Source organism: Arvicola amphibius, chromosome 13 (assembly GCF_903992535.2).
Source record: "Arvicola amphibius chromosome 13, mArvAmp1.2, whole genome shotgun sequence".
NCBI classification, from domain to species: Eukaryota; Metazoa; Chordata; class Mammalia; order Rodentia; family Cricetidae; genus Arvicola; species Arvicola amphibius.
Genome location: NC_052059.1, coordinates 16,604,377 through 16,620,703, shown reverse-complemented (window position 1 = coordinate 16,620,703; position 16,327 = coordinate 16,604,377). Strand labels below are relative to the sequence as shown.

General features: G+C 42.1%; 1 pseudogene; it reads left to right on the top strand.

Annotated features, from left to right (window-relative positions):
* Positions 1–7,394: 7,394 nt before the first annotated feature.
* Positions 7,395–8,010, top strand: LOC119800308 (annotated as a pseudogene).
* The last annotated feature ends 8,317 nt before the right edge of the window (positions 8,011–16,327 follow it).

The window sequence follows — 16,327 nt, the reverse complement described above, 5'->3', positions numbered from 1 at the left end:
AGGAGGGGAAACACACAGGGTTCCCGATCCAGTAGAGCTGAGTACGGTTGTGGAGTGAGACTCCATCCCTCTGGAATTGGAGACAAAGCAGTTGATCTCTGTGTCCTCTGGATCTTAAGGGAACAGGGCCCTGTTTGAGTCGCTGAGTATGAAGAGAGATTTTTCTGAAATGGGGGAGTAAAGGGTTTGAGGTGAGACAGGTGAATCCAGTGAGGGAGGCCCTCAAGCTGAGCAGCTGTGGGGTTACAAGAATTTACTTAAAGGGGCCCTGCCATTTAGGGGTAAGGAGTGTTGGTCTGGAAGAGACAGAAGAACCTGATCCCTGATGCTGATTGGAGAGGAGAGGGGTTTGCACATTGTCCAAGTAGAGAGTGCTCAGTAAAGTTCCACAAGAGGAAATAGGTGATACAGCAATGGTGTGAGGAGACGATCGGGGAGACAGATCATTATCAGGGAGACAGTTCAGATGACAGACCGTGGGATAGAACCTGCTGCCCATACATGAGTTCTAAGGGCAAGATGGAAAGGGGTCATTTGGAGAGAGCCCGGAGCCAGAAAAGAGCCAGTGGCAATGGTTATACCCAGTCAAGGTGGCTTTTCCTGTGACAATTTAACAAGAGCATTTTTTTAAGGAGTGGTCAATTCGTTCTATCTTTCCTGAGCTCTGGGATGGAATATGAAAATATGGGGATGTTGAGAGCTTTAGATAAGGTTTGGGAAACTTGGGGGGGGGGGATTCAGGGCCATTGTCAGACTGGAGAGAGGCAGGAATCTCCAATCAGGAAATAATCTCCCTGATAAGGAGGTCAGAAACTGTCTGGGACCTCTTGTTAGAGGTCAGAATCTCTTCTACCCATCCTGAGAGCGTATCTACTAAGACCAGGAGATAGTTAACCAATCTGACTGTGGGTAAGTGAGTAAAATCAAGTTGCCAGTTAGTCCCCAGAAGGGGGCCCCTGGCCTGGTAGGTAGGAAAAGGGGGCTACAATATTTAAAATTGGGATCTGACTTTTGACAGATTTTACAAGAAGCAGTGATAGATTTTAAGAACTGTAAGCCCTCAGGAGTGGGCTGGCGGTGAGCCTTGACAAAATGAGACAGAGCCTGACTATTAGGATGAAATAGCTAGTGTAAATAGGAGAGAATTTGTTGAGTGTTGGGGAGGGGTGACTGTGAGGGTATGGGTTATAGTGTGTGGATTCCCTGAGGTGAGTGAGGTGAGTCTGGGTATTGGAGGGTGCTGTGCTAGCTGCCTGGTTAGCTCAGTTATATCCCTCAGAGATGATGGAGCTGTCGGTCAGTTGAGACCTCCAGTGAGTAATTCCTATAGTTTTGGGTAGATGGGAGGCTTTTAGCATGGCCATAGTTTGGCCTGAGTTAGTTATGGATCCTCCTTTTGTTTTAAGAGCCCACACTCTTTCCAGATGGCAAATGGAACAAGAGGATATGAAAGGTATATTTGGAGTCTGTGTAAACATTTAGGGATTGTTTCTATACTAATTGGAAGGCACAGGTGAGAGCTATTACTTCAGCCTGCTGGTCATTAGTATGGGCGGGGAGTTTGCATGCTTCAACCCCAGTGTCTAGCACTATGCCCACTTTACAGGCCCCCTCATGTAAAAAGGAGCTGCTATCTGTGTACCAGGTATAGGTGGCCGGAGGCAATATGCCCTCCTGTATGTGTGAGGGTGGGGCAGTAGTTCCTCTAGGGTTTCAATGCAGGAATAAGATGGGGAATATTCAGTATTAGGTTGAGGGAGAAGATTTGAGATGTTGAGGGGTGGGCAAGATTAGAAAGTCAGTGTGGCATCTCCCACTAGTGCCACTTGGAAAGAAAGAACTCAGGAAGAAGGTAGAGCTTGTAAGCCTTAATAAATTAAGAGATGGGACAGGTTGTGGTGGGAGAAAACAGTGGTAGGTGACCCAAAGGTTAGTTCCTTTGATTCATGGATAAGGAGTCTGGCAGCTGTTAAAGTACAGATGCAGGGCTCCCATCCCTGAATGGTAAGGTCTAGTTTCTTTGACAGGTATACTACAGGTACAAAGGAAGGTCTCAAGAGATGACCTAGGAACCCAAAGACATAGCCCTCTTTTCTGTTATGTAGAGGGAGAAAGGACCAGTTAGGTCTGGGAGATGAAGATCTGGAGCCTATTGGGGCCTCTGGAAGGGCTTAGTAATGAGATGGAGGAGGGGCTTGTGTGGAGAGTCTGCTTTGTATAAGGGACAAGCAAGGAGAGAAAAAGATAGGATTCAGGATTGCAAGAAGCCAGCTATTCCTAGAAATGATAAAAATCCCCTCCTTGGTAGAGGGGACTGCAAGAAACTGGATTAGGTGCTTCCTATTTAAGTTAATGGCTTTGTGGGTTGGGGTAATTGCTAGACACAAGTAGGTAACCTGAGGGGTGGACACTTGAACCTAGGAAGGTGAGATTCTATATACTGGCTAGGTAAGAAATTTAGGAGAGCAGGTGTTAGTTTGACTAATTTGTAATGACAGGCTGCAAAGTAGAACATCATCTACACACTGTTAGAGTTTAGAGTTGGGGAGAGATGAGGAGAATAGGTCAGAAGCTAGGGCCGGGCCAAATAGGTGTGGACTGTCCCTGAACGTGACAGTTAAAAAAGGTGTGAAATTAAAAAAAAGGTGATGTTGTAAAGCCCGTGAAGAATACTCACAGCCAAGATGGTGCTGAAGGGGAGCAAGGTGGGAGGAGATCTGACTGATTTATGAGAATATGATTGGAGTTAGAGATGGGGTAAGAGGACATAAGGCGCCTGATGCCCGCGTGATCCCAGTTAGGGGCTATAGAAGCCGTGGTTCATGCAGATGTGACTGCTGATGTGATTGGCTAATTTCCCTCCCACTTGTAGGATTCATGGGGTTTTGCTTTATAAGTTGCATGTTGTAAGAAAATAAACGAGTTCCAGCTTGACTCGATGCCCCACTGCGACTGATTGTCTCCGGGACTGGGTGGCGAGGAGCACACATCCCCTCCTCAGCCAGGGCCAGTCGCGCGTGGCTGGCTCAATTCTCTAGCCGGGTCTGCAGCGGGACTCTGTAGCTTTATACAGCAGTCTTAGATGATTTCTTAAGAGGAGATCATGGTAAATATATAAGAGACTTTGGGGAGTGTCATGCAGAGAAAGTTTAGATATAAGTGATGTTTAGGATCATTTGTTTTTGCAGTGGCAGAAGTTGTTACTATATCAGAGAATTTGAAGATCTAGTGTGTCAGTCTTTGGCCATCGATTGAGCTGTACTGATCAAGCCATCTGAGTAAGATAGATAATGAAGCTTTAATAAAATCTCTGAGGAAGAAAAGAGAAAGGGTCATATAAGGCCCAGCATCATATAAGGAAGTTAGAGGGCCAGGAAGGCATAAGAAAAAGAGAGAGCAAACAGCTACAAGGTGGAAGTGAGGAAGAGGATCCCAGTACAGATTTAGGAGGATAAGGAAGGTGCAGGACTTCCATGAGGGAGCTGTGATACAGGCATCACTATAGTCATTGAGGGTCCCCTGTCAGAAATGTAAAAATCGAGGTACATTTCTAATTGTACATCATTTAGTAAATTTGAGGGTGAAGGCAAGAGCAAAGATAAGAATGAATGATGGAGAAGCTGAGGGAAATGAGACCTGCAGGTGCCAATTCACCTTTGTGAGTTGCTGCTCTGCGTCAGTCACCTGCTGAGAACTCTATTGCTCAAAGACTATAAAAGTCACAAACGGAATCGCTGCACTCCCCCATCTCAGTGTTCTGTGATCCTAAAAAATGTTCCCCGAACTAAAGTTCATTAACACACATTTTAGGATTTTAATAATCTGTGATACATAGCCATTCTTTTATGATTTTGATGGATGCCATCCAATAAAATAATGCTCATGGCTGTATATCAAACCATACCACCATCTGTCAGGGACTGTTCTGGGGACTAGATTTTATGATAAGCATTTGTCTTATGAGGTGCTTAGAAAACAAATGGAATCTCTACAAAGATCTGTCATATTATTTAATAATAAATGGAATTTTTTCTTTGTTAGTACACAGAACAACTACCTAAGAGAGTGAGTGCAGTTTTAAAAAATGAATTGAAAACTTATTGATTTGAAGGGAATTTTGCTCAGTGGGTACTAAAGTTCGTTGTGAAAGTAGGAAAACTTGAATTGAGACCCCCCCAGTACCAAGTAAAAGTCAAGGCATAGAGAAGGCAGAGACAGGAGCATTACTGTGACTTGTCAGCCAGCTTGTCTACTGAAGATTGTGAAGATGGAAGGTTAGCAAGACCCTTGATCTCAAAGAAATAAGATGGAGAGTGGTACACAGGACATACTGTGTCCTCCTCTGGCCTCTGTGTGTGTACAGATGCACATATACATGGCCACACACATGCATTAAAAACACATACATACTCACATAATAATTCCTTCAACTACTTGAAAAATTTTAATAACCACGAGCAAGAAATAGCCACCCAAACTGGTCAAGTTATATTGTGTTTCTAATTATGCTGTTGTAATTAAAATTAAGAATACATTTGAAGACATAAAGCATTATGTATAATTTAAACCCTAGTAATTTAGAAAGCAAAAGGAGTACCTTATTTATGTATTGCAAGAGTTGCAAGAGGAGCTGATTAATTGAAATGACATCAGATGATTGCATCATTTTAGAGCTGATTTTTTATCCAATTCATAAATTAGGTGAATTATGGAGAAGATAAATAGATGCAACATAGAAGAGGAAGGACATATGTTCTTGGTCAATAAGTTTATCTACACAATAAAACTTCAGATAGTTAGTTATAAATTCAGAGTTCATCAGTTTTGCATTCTACCTTGTGAACAGAAGATTTCAGAGCACATTGAAAGATGTTCATCTGCTTTCTAATTTTAATGTTCCGCTTAATCAGAGGCTATATTGTGGTTGAAAAGCAAAAGGAATAAAGAATTAGATGATATGTTCATTTCTTCACATAAAGGACTATTATACAAAGGGATGCCATACTGTAATATATCATAGAAGTTAGAAACTGAAAGACACATTAGGTCATCTGGTTGCTGTCTGTATTAAGGACATCATTGTTTGGTACAATGTACTCTTCAGTGTTTTATAATGGCAAACATTCTAAATGGCTACGTCAAAGAAGAAATATCTTGTAATCCTAGAATTATGAAATAAATCAAAGTGACGGCAGATTAGATTACTTCTCAAAGCTCCATCTATACCCTAGTATTCTATTAAGGAATGAAGAAGTCACTGAGAAAAGCAACTTCCAGAATAAGGACTATAAACCTCTGTTAGGGCAGAAAAGGGTACTGGAGAAAGCAATGTCTAAATGACCTGGAGCCAGAACAAAGTCAGACATGTATTCAATATGTGAAGGATTTCTCCTAACTACACTGTAGCTGTTTATAGATGACTGAAAGAAGAATGATTTCTTCTCTGAATTCCGAACCTTTGTAGTTTTCTGTAACGATCTTCTTTTGTAAACAGATGTTTCTTTGATGAGTGAGAACTACATTTATCTGTGGGCAGCAGAATAGATGTTTATAACGCAGTCAGAAGAAGAGAGGTAAGAGCCAGATGACCAGGAGAAGCTGTTGTGAAATCGTGTCTCCTAAAATTGAAAGGGGAGCTTCACCCGTGATCCCTCAACTATATGGTAGCCCCAAAAAAGTACAACGTCAGTAGACATGATAACATGGAAAGCGAGGATCTCATAGGGCCCCATCCCTAAACAGAGAACGACACGCAACTAAGGAATGCTGAGAGCAGGAGAAATAGTCTTCCCTGAAATAAGTCCCATAGCTAGTTATTCTATACCAATTGGTCAGCCCTGAAATTACATACATAGAAGTAATACTAAATGGATTGAGATATACATACCAGTAATAACTATAAAAAATAAACCATAATTTCAAAGAGAGATGGCATGTATGTGAGGGGTTGGAGTGAGAAAAGGAAGAAAAGATGTCATTATATTTTGATTTTTAAAAGAATAATAAAATAATTGTTAACATTAAGAAAGGGCAGATGTGACACTGAGCTCTGACATGATTACTGGGGTATCGCATGTGACCTGCAGAGACTGAGGAGGTGTGTACACGGTTCTCCTTTGGTTTCTCTATTCATCAGTAGCTTGTTCAGTATTGTGCTTGAGCTCCATATATTTGTGAATCTTCCAAAATTACTCTTGGGATTTACGATTTCGGACCATCGTGATGAAAGAAAATAATTGATATGATTTGAGTCATTTGATGTCTGTTAAAACTGGTTTTGCAGTCTTGCATATGATCTTTCTTGGAAACTGTTCCATGAATATTTGTGAAAGACACATATTCTGCTGCTTTTAGTTGGAATGTTCTATAAATGCCCCTTAGGTCCTTTTGGTCTGAAATACAGTTAAAGTGCCATATTTCATTTCTGTGTTTTTATTCTTGGCAGTTCTCACAGAACGATGCTGTAGTCCTTAAATGTCTTTTTTTTTTTTTTTTTTTTTTTTTTTTTTTTTTTTTTTTTTTTTTTTTTTTGTCTCGGCTAAGAGTGAAAGAGGCAGAAAGGTTTTTCTTCTCTTCTGTGTAATACCAAACAGTGGCTGGAGTATCTCAGGCATGCAGCAAATAAACTCATTCATGAACAAAGAACTGGTAGTAAAATACCATCTCAAGGTCACAAAATTTGATCAATAATTTTGAAAACTAGAATCTAGGATTTTCTATTATGCTGAAGATGTCACAATACTTCTGGTGTAATTCTCAAAATCTCTATGTTAATGAAAGAAAGGGAATAGTTTGTTGAAGAGGATTTCACAACCAGTGAGTCTTGAGATTTGAAATCGATAGCTGACATCTCAGGGAGCTGCCCATTTGTATTATCTATGCCTTGGATGTTTTTTGCAGGAGGCTGAATATGTGTATAGAATATAAACATTGCTGGCATCTAAATAATTCTAGCACATACCATTTTGGATACAAAACTGTGAGAACGAAATTCACTGATGTTGAGATAACCTTTATAAAGTTACAAGAATGTAGCCCTACTAGACAAAGTCTCCTGGATTTCACTCTTAATGAGTAGGAAAGGACCTCAGCTTATAAATCTGGACTGAGAGCCCACTATAGAGGGGCTCCTGGGTGCACCCGGCCTGACACCTGCCGGTCTCTGTGTTCCTCCAGCCTCGGGCTCCTGGATTCCGATCAAAACAGAAGGGAACAATCCAGTGCCAGAAATCAACCCATAGCTGACTCCTTTTGTACTCCTTTAAGCAGGGGAATTGGCTCTGTAGGGATTGAGAATGCCTGGATCTCTGCCTCAGCCAGTAGCTGAACTGCTCTCACCTGCTTTCACTCTCTGCGCACCAGGAATCTGAGGTCCAGGAGGATCAGCAGCAAACATGTCTAAAGAGCCACCCCCTCCTTATCCTGGAGACCCTACAGCACCACTATTGGGGGGGGGGGAAGTCAAGCCACACCTACCCCGGGCCTCACCCACCCCCAGCAGTGATGCAGCCACCACCAGGCATGGCTCTGCCCTGGGCTGCCGTTGCTCTTCCACCGGTCATCCAGTGACTCAGCCTGGTTTTGTGCCCCCTCACATGAATTCAGAGAGCACCTACGTGCCTGTGGGTTTCTACCCTCCTCCAGGCCCTCACCCACCTGTGGGCTGTTATTTACCAAGACCCTACCCAGCAGGGCCCTATTGTGGCCCTGGGGGCCGCACGGTCACAGTCTTGGTTTTATCAGGAGCAGCCACCAAGGTGGCAGTGCTACAGGGAGAGATCTTTGAGGGTGCACCTGTACAGTGTGCCCCACTGCCAGCAGGCAGTCATCACCAACATCTCCTACGAGATTGGCTTAGTGAATTGCATGCTGGGCTTCCTCTGCTGCATATGACCCCCGGGCTGCCGCTTGATCCCCTGCCTCATCAATGACGTCAAGGATGTGACGCACACGTGTCCCAGCTGCAAAGCCTATAGCTATACATACAAGCGCTTGTGCTATTCGAGCTAGACTCAGACTCCCTCACCTATCCCTCTGGCCCCATGTGCTTCGCTCCCCTTGCTCAGTGGTCACCGTCCCTCAGCCCCCACTTAGGGTTGGAAGTTTTGCATTGATCCCTGGAATCCTGTCCTCACCTTGCCCTTCCCTGAGCAACCGACTCGTCTAACAAAAATTCCGTTGGATATAAGACCAGGGGCCAGTGCGTGGCATTGGGGGGGGGGGCACGGATCTAGTGTGTTGCTTGGGCATTTGCAATCCAGAAGATAAGCTGTAGAGGGTCTCTAACTGGGGTCCTCATTCCTCCTTTCTGTATAAGGTCCAGGCTTGGTCCTTGCTCCTTCTGGTGAAAAAAAAAAAAAAAGACTGAACTATAGCAGACTTTCACTGGTACCAGACTTAGTTACTGGCATTACAGATGTAATTTATCACTCATCTATAAAATAACTCAAACAATTCCCTACTACTTAACTCTTTCAATCAAAACATATTCAATCAAAAGAGTTGGTGTTTTGCCCACACAAGAAATTGTAGCAGGCTAATCAACAGCTGACAACCCTCATCGAAATTACTTAGTCCCTGAAATCAGTTCATTGTCACTACCCATGCAGAGTCCTGGACATCAGCACCTTCTCTTAACTGTCACAGTAGATTGGAATGTATCATCCGATAACGTAAACCAGACTGTCTCCGTAGATTAAAAAGTATCATCTGATAACGTAAACCCAACGGAACCTGGACACTTCTCCCCCTGCCGGCAAGCTTCTTATGGTGGCTGTGTTGCTTCTGGGGGAAACACCTTCTCACCCTTTGTGAAGGTTTAAGTCCAGCCTCCATGCCTGGACTTCATGAAGGCTATAGCCATGGAGTCTGGACTGGGGAGCTGAGAGCTCACATCTTGAAACTTAAACAGGAAATAGAGACCTAAGGGGAAATAGCACGTGGTTTTTAGAACCTCAGTGACTGCCACCGAGGCACATGTAGTCCGTCAAGGCCATACCTCAAAAGCACCCCAAAACTGCCTACTGTGGACAGACTGTTCAAATGCCCAAGGCTTTCAGGGAAAATCTCATTCAAACCATCACATTAACTAAACCAGCTTTAAAAGACGGGAAATTTCCAAGCGGTTTTGGGCTATTGTCAACATCCACTTTAGACACACGAGAATTAATGTGTTGCCAAAGAATTCTGGAAAGATTCTTTAAAAGGACTGCATTAGATTTTTATTACAACAATGAAATATTTGACACGGACAACTAGGGAAGAGGAAAGGTTTGACTCAGTGTTGGGGATTCAAGCAAGGGCACCTGCAGTTTTCAGTTACGTCCCATCATGGTGTGTAGCTGGCAGCACAGGCAGGAACACGTATGTGTTATATACTGAACCAGGAGCAGCCAGAGAAGGGAGGCTGGGGACTCATGAGCCTTCCCAACGATGCGCCTACAACAACTTATCTTCCACGAGACTCCAGCTATTTGAAAAAAATGTTTCTTTGACAATGCCCTACATCTATATCTTGAATTTGGGGCATCTTAGAACTTTATTACGCTCTACTACTGCCCTGTTTGGAATAAAATGCTGCTTCCCAACAAAGCTTTTGTTCACTTTTATGTCCTTCCTCCCATACATTGAGTTCAATCATGGTTGCTTCCATATGCATACGTAGGTGGTTATTTATTGGACGAGGGACAGCAGAAGAGTGGTTGCCCCGCAGAAGAAAATCAGTCCTCCTCCCCTGGCACCCATTAGCTTCCCTCAGCCCCTCACTGAGAAGTGAAGCCGTCCAAGTCCCCCCACCCCCACCCCTCACATGATGTAGTTGTGACAGCCCAAGCTGGAGCCTGCAGCCAGAGAAGCAGTTGGTTCTGTGGTCAATGGTTTTGTCGTATCTGGAAGACATTTTCACAGCACTCTGCCCCAAAACTCTGATCTCTCATTCTTTCTGCTCCCCTAGGCTCCACCTCTTAGAGGTCCTCATCACTTCCAGTACCACCACATAGAGAACCAAGTCTTTAGTCATATTGAGCCATTAGGAGCACAAATCATAGTGAGTTTAGGGAAAAATTCATTTTAACCTTCTTATATTTTTCACTCTGTTATTTGGATTGAAAGTTGGCTGGAATTCCATCATCTGTCCTGGACCAAGTGTCTACTTTGAGTATAGCGGCAGTACACCAAAAATGGTGAGCAGAAGCACAGAGGAGTTTGCATGTTTTGTGACATCATGGGACTACCACACCAACTTTGGACTTTCTAACAAGGGCTTATCATATGTCAGAAAATAATTTCATGAGTTTTTGAGCCACTGTTATTGTAGGGTCACTGTTATGAGATCTGTTAAAAACAAAAACAATTCATGTTGAGGAAGGAGGTAAATATGGTACAAAATACTTGGTTTACTATAACTGACTGTCTAAGGCCTATAGTAGCCTTATGCATGGCTAATACAGTCTCTGTTCACAACTATAGAAAATAAACCACTTACGGCATATTTTAGCATTTGCTTAGTTCACATGGCTACTTACATGAGGAGTCCTAGTTAAAACTGAAATCTGTAAACATTTTATTCTTTCCTCTCCTTACTGCATTTTCTATCTATGAAAATTTGTTTTTATTACTACATTTCTTGTCTTCATCAAAACCTGCCTCTGATATTTCTGATCTTGGCCCATAGGATTTGGGAGATAATATGCATCAATTTATGTAAAATTTTTCAAAAACAGCTTGTACATATAACATTTGTACGGTATACTTTAAAATGTTTACATTTATTAATAAATCTTTTTTAATAGGTTCTAATGATCTTGGTGGCAGGAAACATATCCATGTCATTTCTGTGTTTAAAAACATTTGAAGCAATGTGCTTTTGGCTTGTGAACGGCATGTGGCTTCTTCTAACTGTTCTGTAAGTGTTAGTCAACTTGCTTGGAAAGCAGTTCTGTCAGACAGGCTTTGCTTGGTGCTCTGTTTAAATTTTATTTTTTGCTCATTTGGGTGTATTTTATAATTTTCATGCCAGATGGCTAGTTAAATCTGAAGAATGTAATTTGCCTGAGTGAAACAGAGGTCAATTATCAGCCATTCTCTAAGCTTAAGTCATTAATTAATAGAATTTAGCCACAAAATCCTTAATTTGAAAATCATATTAAGATGTAAAATCTTTTACGTCTAATCTTAACCGTCTTGAAATACTTAGATTGAACTCAATTTTAATTTTATCATTTACTAATGAGGAATAAGAAACATTCTGTTATGTATATTTAATTATAAAGTACAAGAAAACTTTGTTTTGTCCATGCAAAACCATTTTAAAACTGACAAACTCATCCTTTATACTCAAAGTTCAATTGTTGGTGCCAAACTGCGTCAAACCAGTTCTCTCTTCAGAAGCATGTTTCATAAGTGTGTCTATCATAAATCATGAATGTTTATTTTTCTCTTAGACATATTTCAAGAGGACAATTTTGGGTCAGATGTCAAATATTTGTATCTATAAAAAAGACAACTTTAAAGTCAAATACAGTTCAATGTCCCTTTGGGATCTCACATTTAGAGACAAATCCTCGAACGTTAGCCTCTGTTATTTGTTAGAGTAGCATGTGGACTTTGAAGGAGCAGACATCTTTTTTAGCAAAGGAAGTTTCAACGCAGAGAGCATGAACTTGAATTCAAACCAATTAGAGCAAATTGCATTTGCTTGGAAAGAATACAAAGTATTCCGAGAAAGTAGACAAATAAAAATATGACTTTATCTCTTCCCATACAACTAGTGGAGTTTTTCCTTGTAGCTATTTGAGAGTCAACAACAGTTTTGTGTGCAGCAGTAGCAGAACTGGGCAATCCCTGTGTTTCATTGAACTTACATGTGACTCATTCACAAAATATTGTTTGCATATACCCTTACATAAAGAATTGTCTATGGCAGATTTTCATAAACAAATTACCTCATGGTTGGTAAAATATTTTGGAAAACAATGATTTGGTGGGTTACATTCTGCTCTCCACAAGACCATCTTTCTTAGAAATCATATTGTTTAGGGAGGTAAGGAGAAAAAGCTTCCAAAGAACGGAGATGCCTCAAACAATTAGCAATGGCCAGGGACTACAGATGTAGTCACTGTAGAGGACAGAGCACTGGCTGGTGTCCCAGCTACTGACTGTAAATTCAGAGTACCACCCTTTGTGTCTCACGGATGAGCTTTAAGATGGCTTCTCGAGCAAATTATTCTTGGGACAGGGAAAAGAGCAGAAAAAGAAACTCAAGAGAAGTAGAGAAAGACTCACCTTGACACCTTAAATGTATCTTTTCACTTCAGATTTTCAATCCAAGTCTTTTCTATCTATCTTTCTGTCACCTACATTTTCACTCACAAGCGTATAGTTTCTTGCCTCCTTAAAACACGAGTTGAAATTATGGTAGCCTACAATAACTCTATAATACTTTGTCCTTCTAAATGTTTCAGTCAGTGGATGTTTCTCTTCATAGTGGGAAGTGGTTGTCTGCTTCTTTGCAAACCTGGAATCTTTTAGATTAGAGTCACAGTAGATTTCACTTTGTGGGGTTCTGGATGTTCATCTCTGTGCACAAACGAGCACATGTGTGCTCGCTGATATTTCCTTGACCTCTAATCTGTGAGTCACATGAGAAGGGTCTAATCTTTCAGTGGTGCCTTTGAAGCTTTGTCCGGCATTGCCTCTTCTCTATAGGTTGATTGACCCATTACCAAACCAGTATCACCTGAGTGTCCCTGTCCCCACCCCACCCCCCAATGAGGAACTTTTAACTCTGGGTTCCGGAAACAGAAACTATTTCTAGTCTGAGTGAGACTAGAACACTCCCTGTCCCTTTCCTGTGCTTCTTTCCTCATTGTGGATACTCTTCACACACTTCATCAGTAGGAGCATGGAGGACCTTTCTGTGGGTTGCTACCCTTTCTGTTATTCTCTGCTCCTCAGATCTAGGAGCTCCCGCTTGGTTTCTCCAGTCCCTCAATTATTAACCTCTACTGAGTAAGAGCACAGAGTGCCAGCTCTACTCTCTTTCTTTGCCTGAAGGCATCAAAACATTTCCAAGATGGAGTGGATGGAATTGGAGGGCTCTTTTGACTGCCTCTGCCGTTTTTAGTGCCCAGTGTAATAGGCTACCTATGGCTCACCATTTGAAAGCTCTTTTTTCATATTGATTCCCTTATTTTAGTTATTTAAGAAAATACAAGTATAAGTTGGACCCTTTATCACCATTTGGCTGGAATGGAACCTTACCTTTTGTTTATGTTGAAAATATCTCTTTTTTATCTGGACTTTTTATAATTTCATAGCTTTGTTTAATAGATTTGTAACAATCATTTCTTAGTAAGTTTACTTTTATTTTTATTTTCTTTTAAAATTCATTTTACACACCAACCACAGTTCCCCCTCCCTCCTCTCCTCATGCTTCTTTCCCCCTGCCCCCCACAATCCACTCCTCAGAGAGAGTAAGACCTCCCATAGGGAGTCAACTAAGCCTGGTATATCTAGTTGAGGCAGGGCCAAGTCCCTCCCCACTGCCTTAAGAATTAGTAATGTATCCCACCATAAGGAGTGGGCTCCAAAACATCAGCTCCTGCACATGAGATAAATTCTGGCCCCATTCCAGAGTTCCCTCAAATAGAAAAAGCCACACAACTGTCACCCACATTCAGAGCGCCTAGTTCTGTCCCATGAAGACTCCTCAGCTGTCAGTCCAGACCATGAGCTCCCACTAGCTCGGGCCAGCTTTTCTGTGGTTTTCCCCATCATGGTCCCCAGTCCCTCCCACCCCCTCACCCGTACCCTTGATCATATAATCCCTCTTCTCTCTTCACCTGGAGTCCAGGAGCTCGGCCCAGTGTTTGGCTGTGGATCACTACATCTGCTTCTGTCAGTTACTGGATGAAAGTTCCACCATGACAATTGGGGAAGTCACCAGTCTGGTTACAGGAGAAGGCCAGTTCAGGCTCCATCTCCACTATTGTTAGGAGTCTTAGCCAGGGTCATCATCGTGGATTACTGAGAATTTCCCTAGCACCAGATCTTTATCTAACCCTATAATGAAACCCCTCTATCAAGATGTCGTTTTCATTGCTCTCCCTCTCTATCCCTCCTCTAACTTAACCATCCTGTTCCCTCATGTTATCATCCCCCATCCCCTCTCCTATCATGCCCCCATTTACTGAGGAGATCTTATCTATTTCCCTTTCCTAGGGTGATCCATGGATGTCCCTGTACTGTTGTTCACATAGAATTAATTTAAACGCTTACTGTATACTTGATACCATTCTTAGAACTCAGTGTAACAGACAGAAGAGGTAGATTCTGTCTTAGATAAGATTTCTATTGCTGTGAAGAGACACTATAAGCATGGAAACTCCTAAGGAAAACATTTAATTGGAGTATCTCACTTACAGTTTCAGAGATTAAGTCCATTATCACCATGGCAGGAAGCATGGCAGCATGCAGGCAGACATGGTACTGGCTATATCTTGATATGCAGGCCACAGAAAATTGACTGAGGCCCTGGACAGTACCTTGAGCATTAGAAACCCCAAAGCCTGTCCCCACAATGACACACTTCCTCCAACATGACCATATCCCCTTCAACAAAGCCGTACCTCCTAATAGTGCCTTTCCCTATGAGATTATGGGGGCCAACTGCATTCAAACTGTAACATTTACCATGTTCTTGAACTAACAATTATTCCTCAAATTAAGTTTTTGGGGCTTAGAGATGGCTAGGTGGGCAAAGCCTTTGTTGCACTAGCACAGGGAAATGAACTAGGGTCCCTAGAGCTCAGAAAAGAAGCTGGTGTGGCAGTTTAAGTTTGTAGCTCTAGTCCTGGAATTGGGGAAGTACAGAGAGAGATGAATCCCAGGGGCTCACTGACCAGCCAGTCTAACTTACACAATGAAGTCCTAGTTTCTGTCTGAGATTCTGTCTCAAAAAAATAATAGAGAGTGATGTAGTGATAGAGGATGGTATCAGGTCTTGGTTCTGCCCTTGACACAGAAGCACATACATGACTATACCTACATACACCTGTCTTTCACTCAGTCATACAAAAAAATAAAAGCAAATACATTTGCTGTTTCGTATACTTGGGAATGTTATGTTGGATAATTTTATGTCAACTTCACATAAGCTAAAGTCACTTGAGAAGAAAGAACCTCAATTTAAACAATGCCTCCATAAGCTCAGGTTGTAGGCAAACCTGTGATTTATGGAGAAGCGCCCAGCCCATTATGGTGACACCCCTGAGATGGCAGTCCTGGATTCTCTAAGAAAGCAGGCTGAGCAAACCATGAGGAGCAAGCCAGTGAGTAGTGCTCCTCCATGTCCTCTGCATCAGTTCCTGTCTCCAGGTTCTTTTTCTGCTTGAGTTCCTGCCCTCATTACCTGGGATGATGAACTATTATACGGAACTGTGATTGACATAAGTGACATAAACCTTTTGAAACCTCAAAGCCTGCTCCTAGTGACACACCTCCTCCAACATGGACACACCCCCTGGTCTTTCCCCCAAACAGTTCTATCAATTAAGAACCACGCATTCAAATATATGCACCAACGAGGGGGTCATTCTTATTCAACACACCATACCAAGGTTTCTTTGTGTCTCATACATTCCAGACTTGGAAGTGAACAAGACAGTTCCCAAAAGCATGATTCCTTCTAAACTGTCTTTCAGTGACATGGTATAGAAATGGGGAAAAGACGGGTGGTTTCAAATGACTACAGAGAACACAAGGAAGGAGAAAGCATGACTAGAAACATATGATTATATGTCTTTCAATGAAGATATTTAGAAAAGATCAGCATTTGCATTAGTAGTCGAGGAGAGAAAAGTTGCTATTGCTACTTTAGATGGCCATCAGCTAGTTCAGTTATAGCACCAAAGAACAAAAAATATAGAGGAAGGCAGGTCTCTCTCTCTCTCTCTCCTCTCTCTCTCTCTCTCTCTCTCTCTCTCTCTCTCTCTGTGTGTGTGTGTGTGTGTGTGTGTGTGTGTGTGTGATTCTCCTCTTTGGCTGTAGTATTCATCTTCTCTCACTCTACATCATCACAAAATATGGTTCTCTGGTCTCAGTTTTCAGACCCTACACCATTGGTACCTTAGCCCTCTGATTTTAGCCTCAGACTCAGTCACTAATTATGCCTAGACTCTCATAGTCTCATATATACATGTGATTATGTACTGATATTAGAATTTATAAGAGAGACACACATCTCTACATGGATCTAATCTACATGGAAAGTAGAAAAAGACAATCTCTCCTGAGTAAATTGGGAGCATGGGGACTATGAGAAAGGATA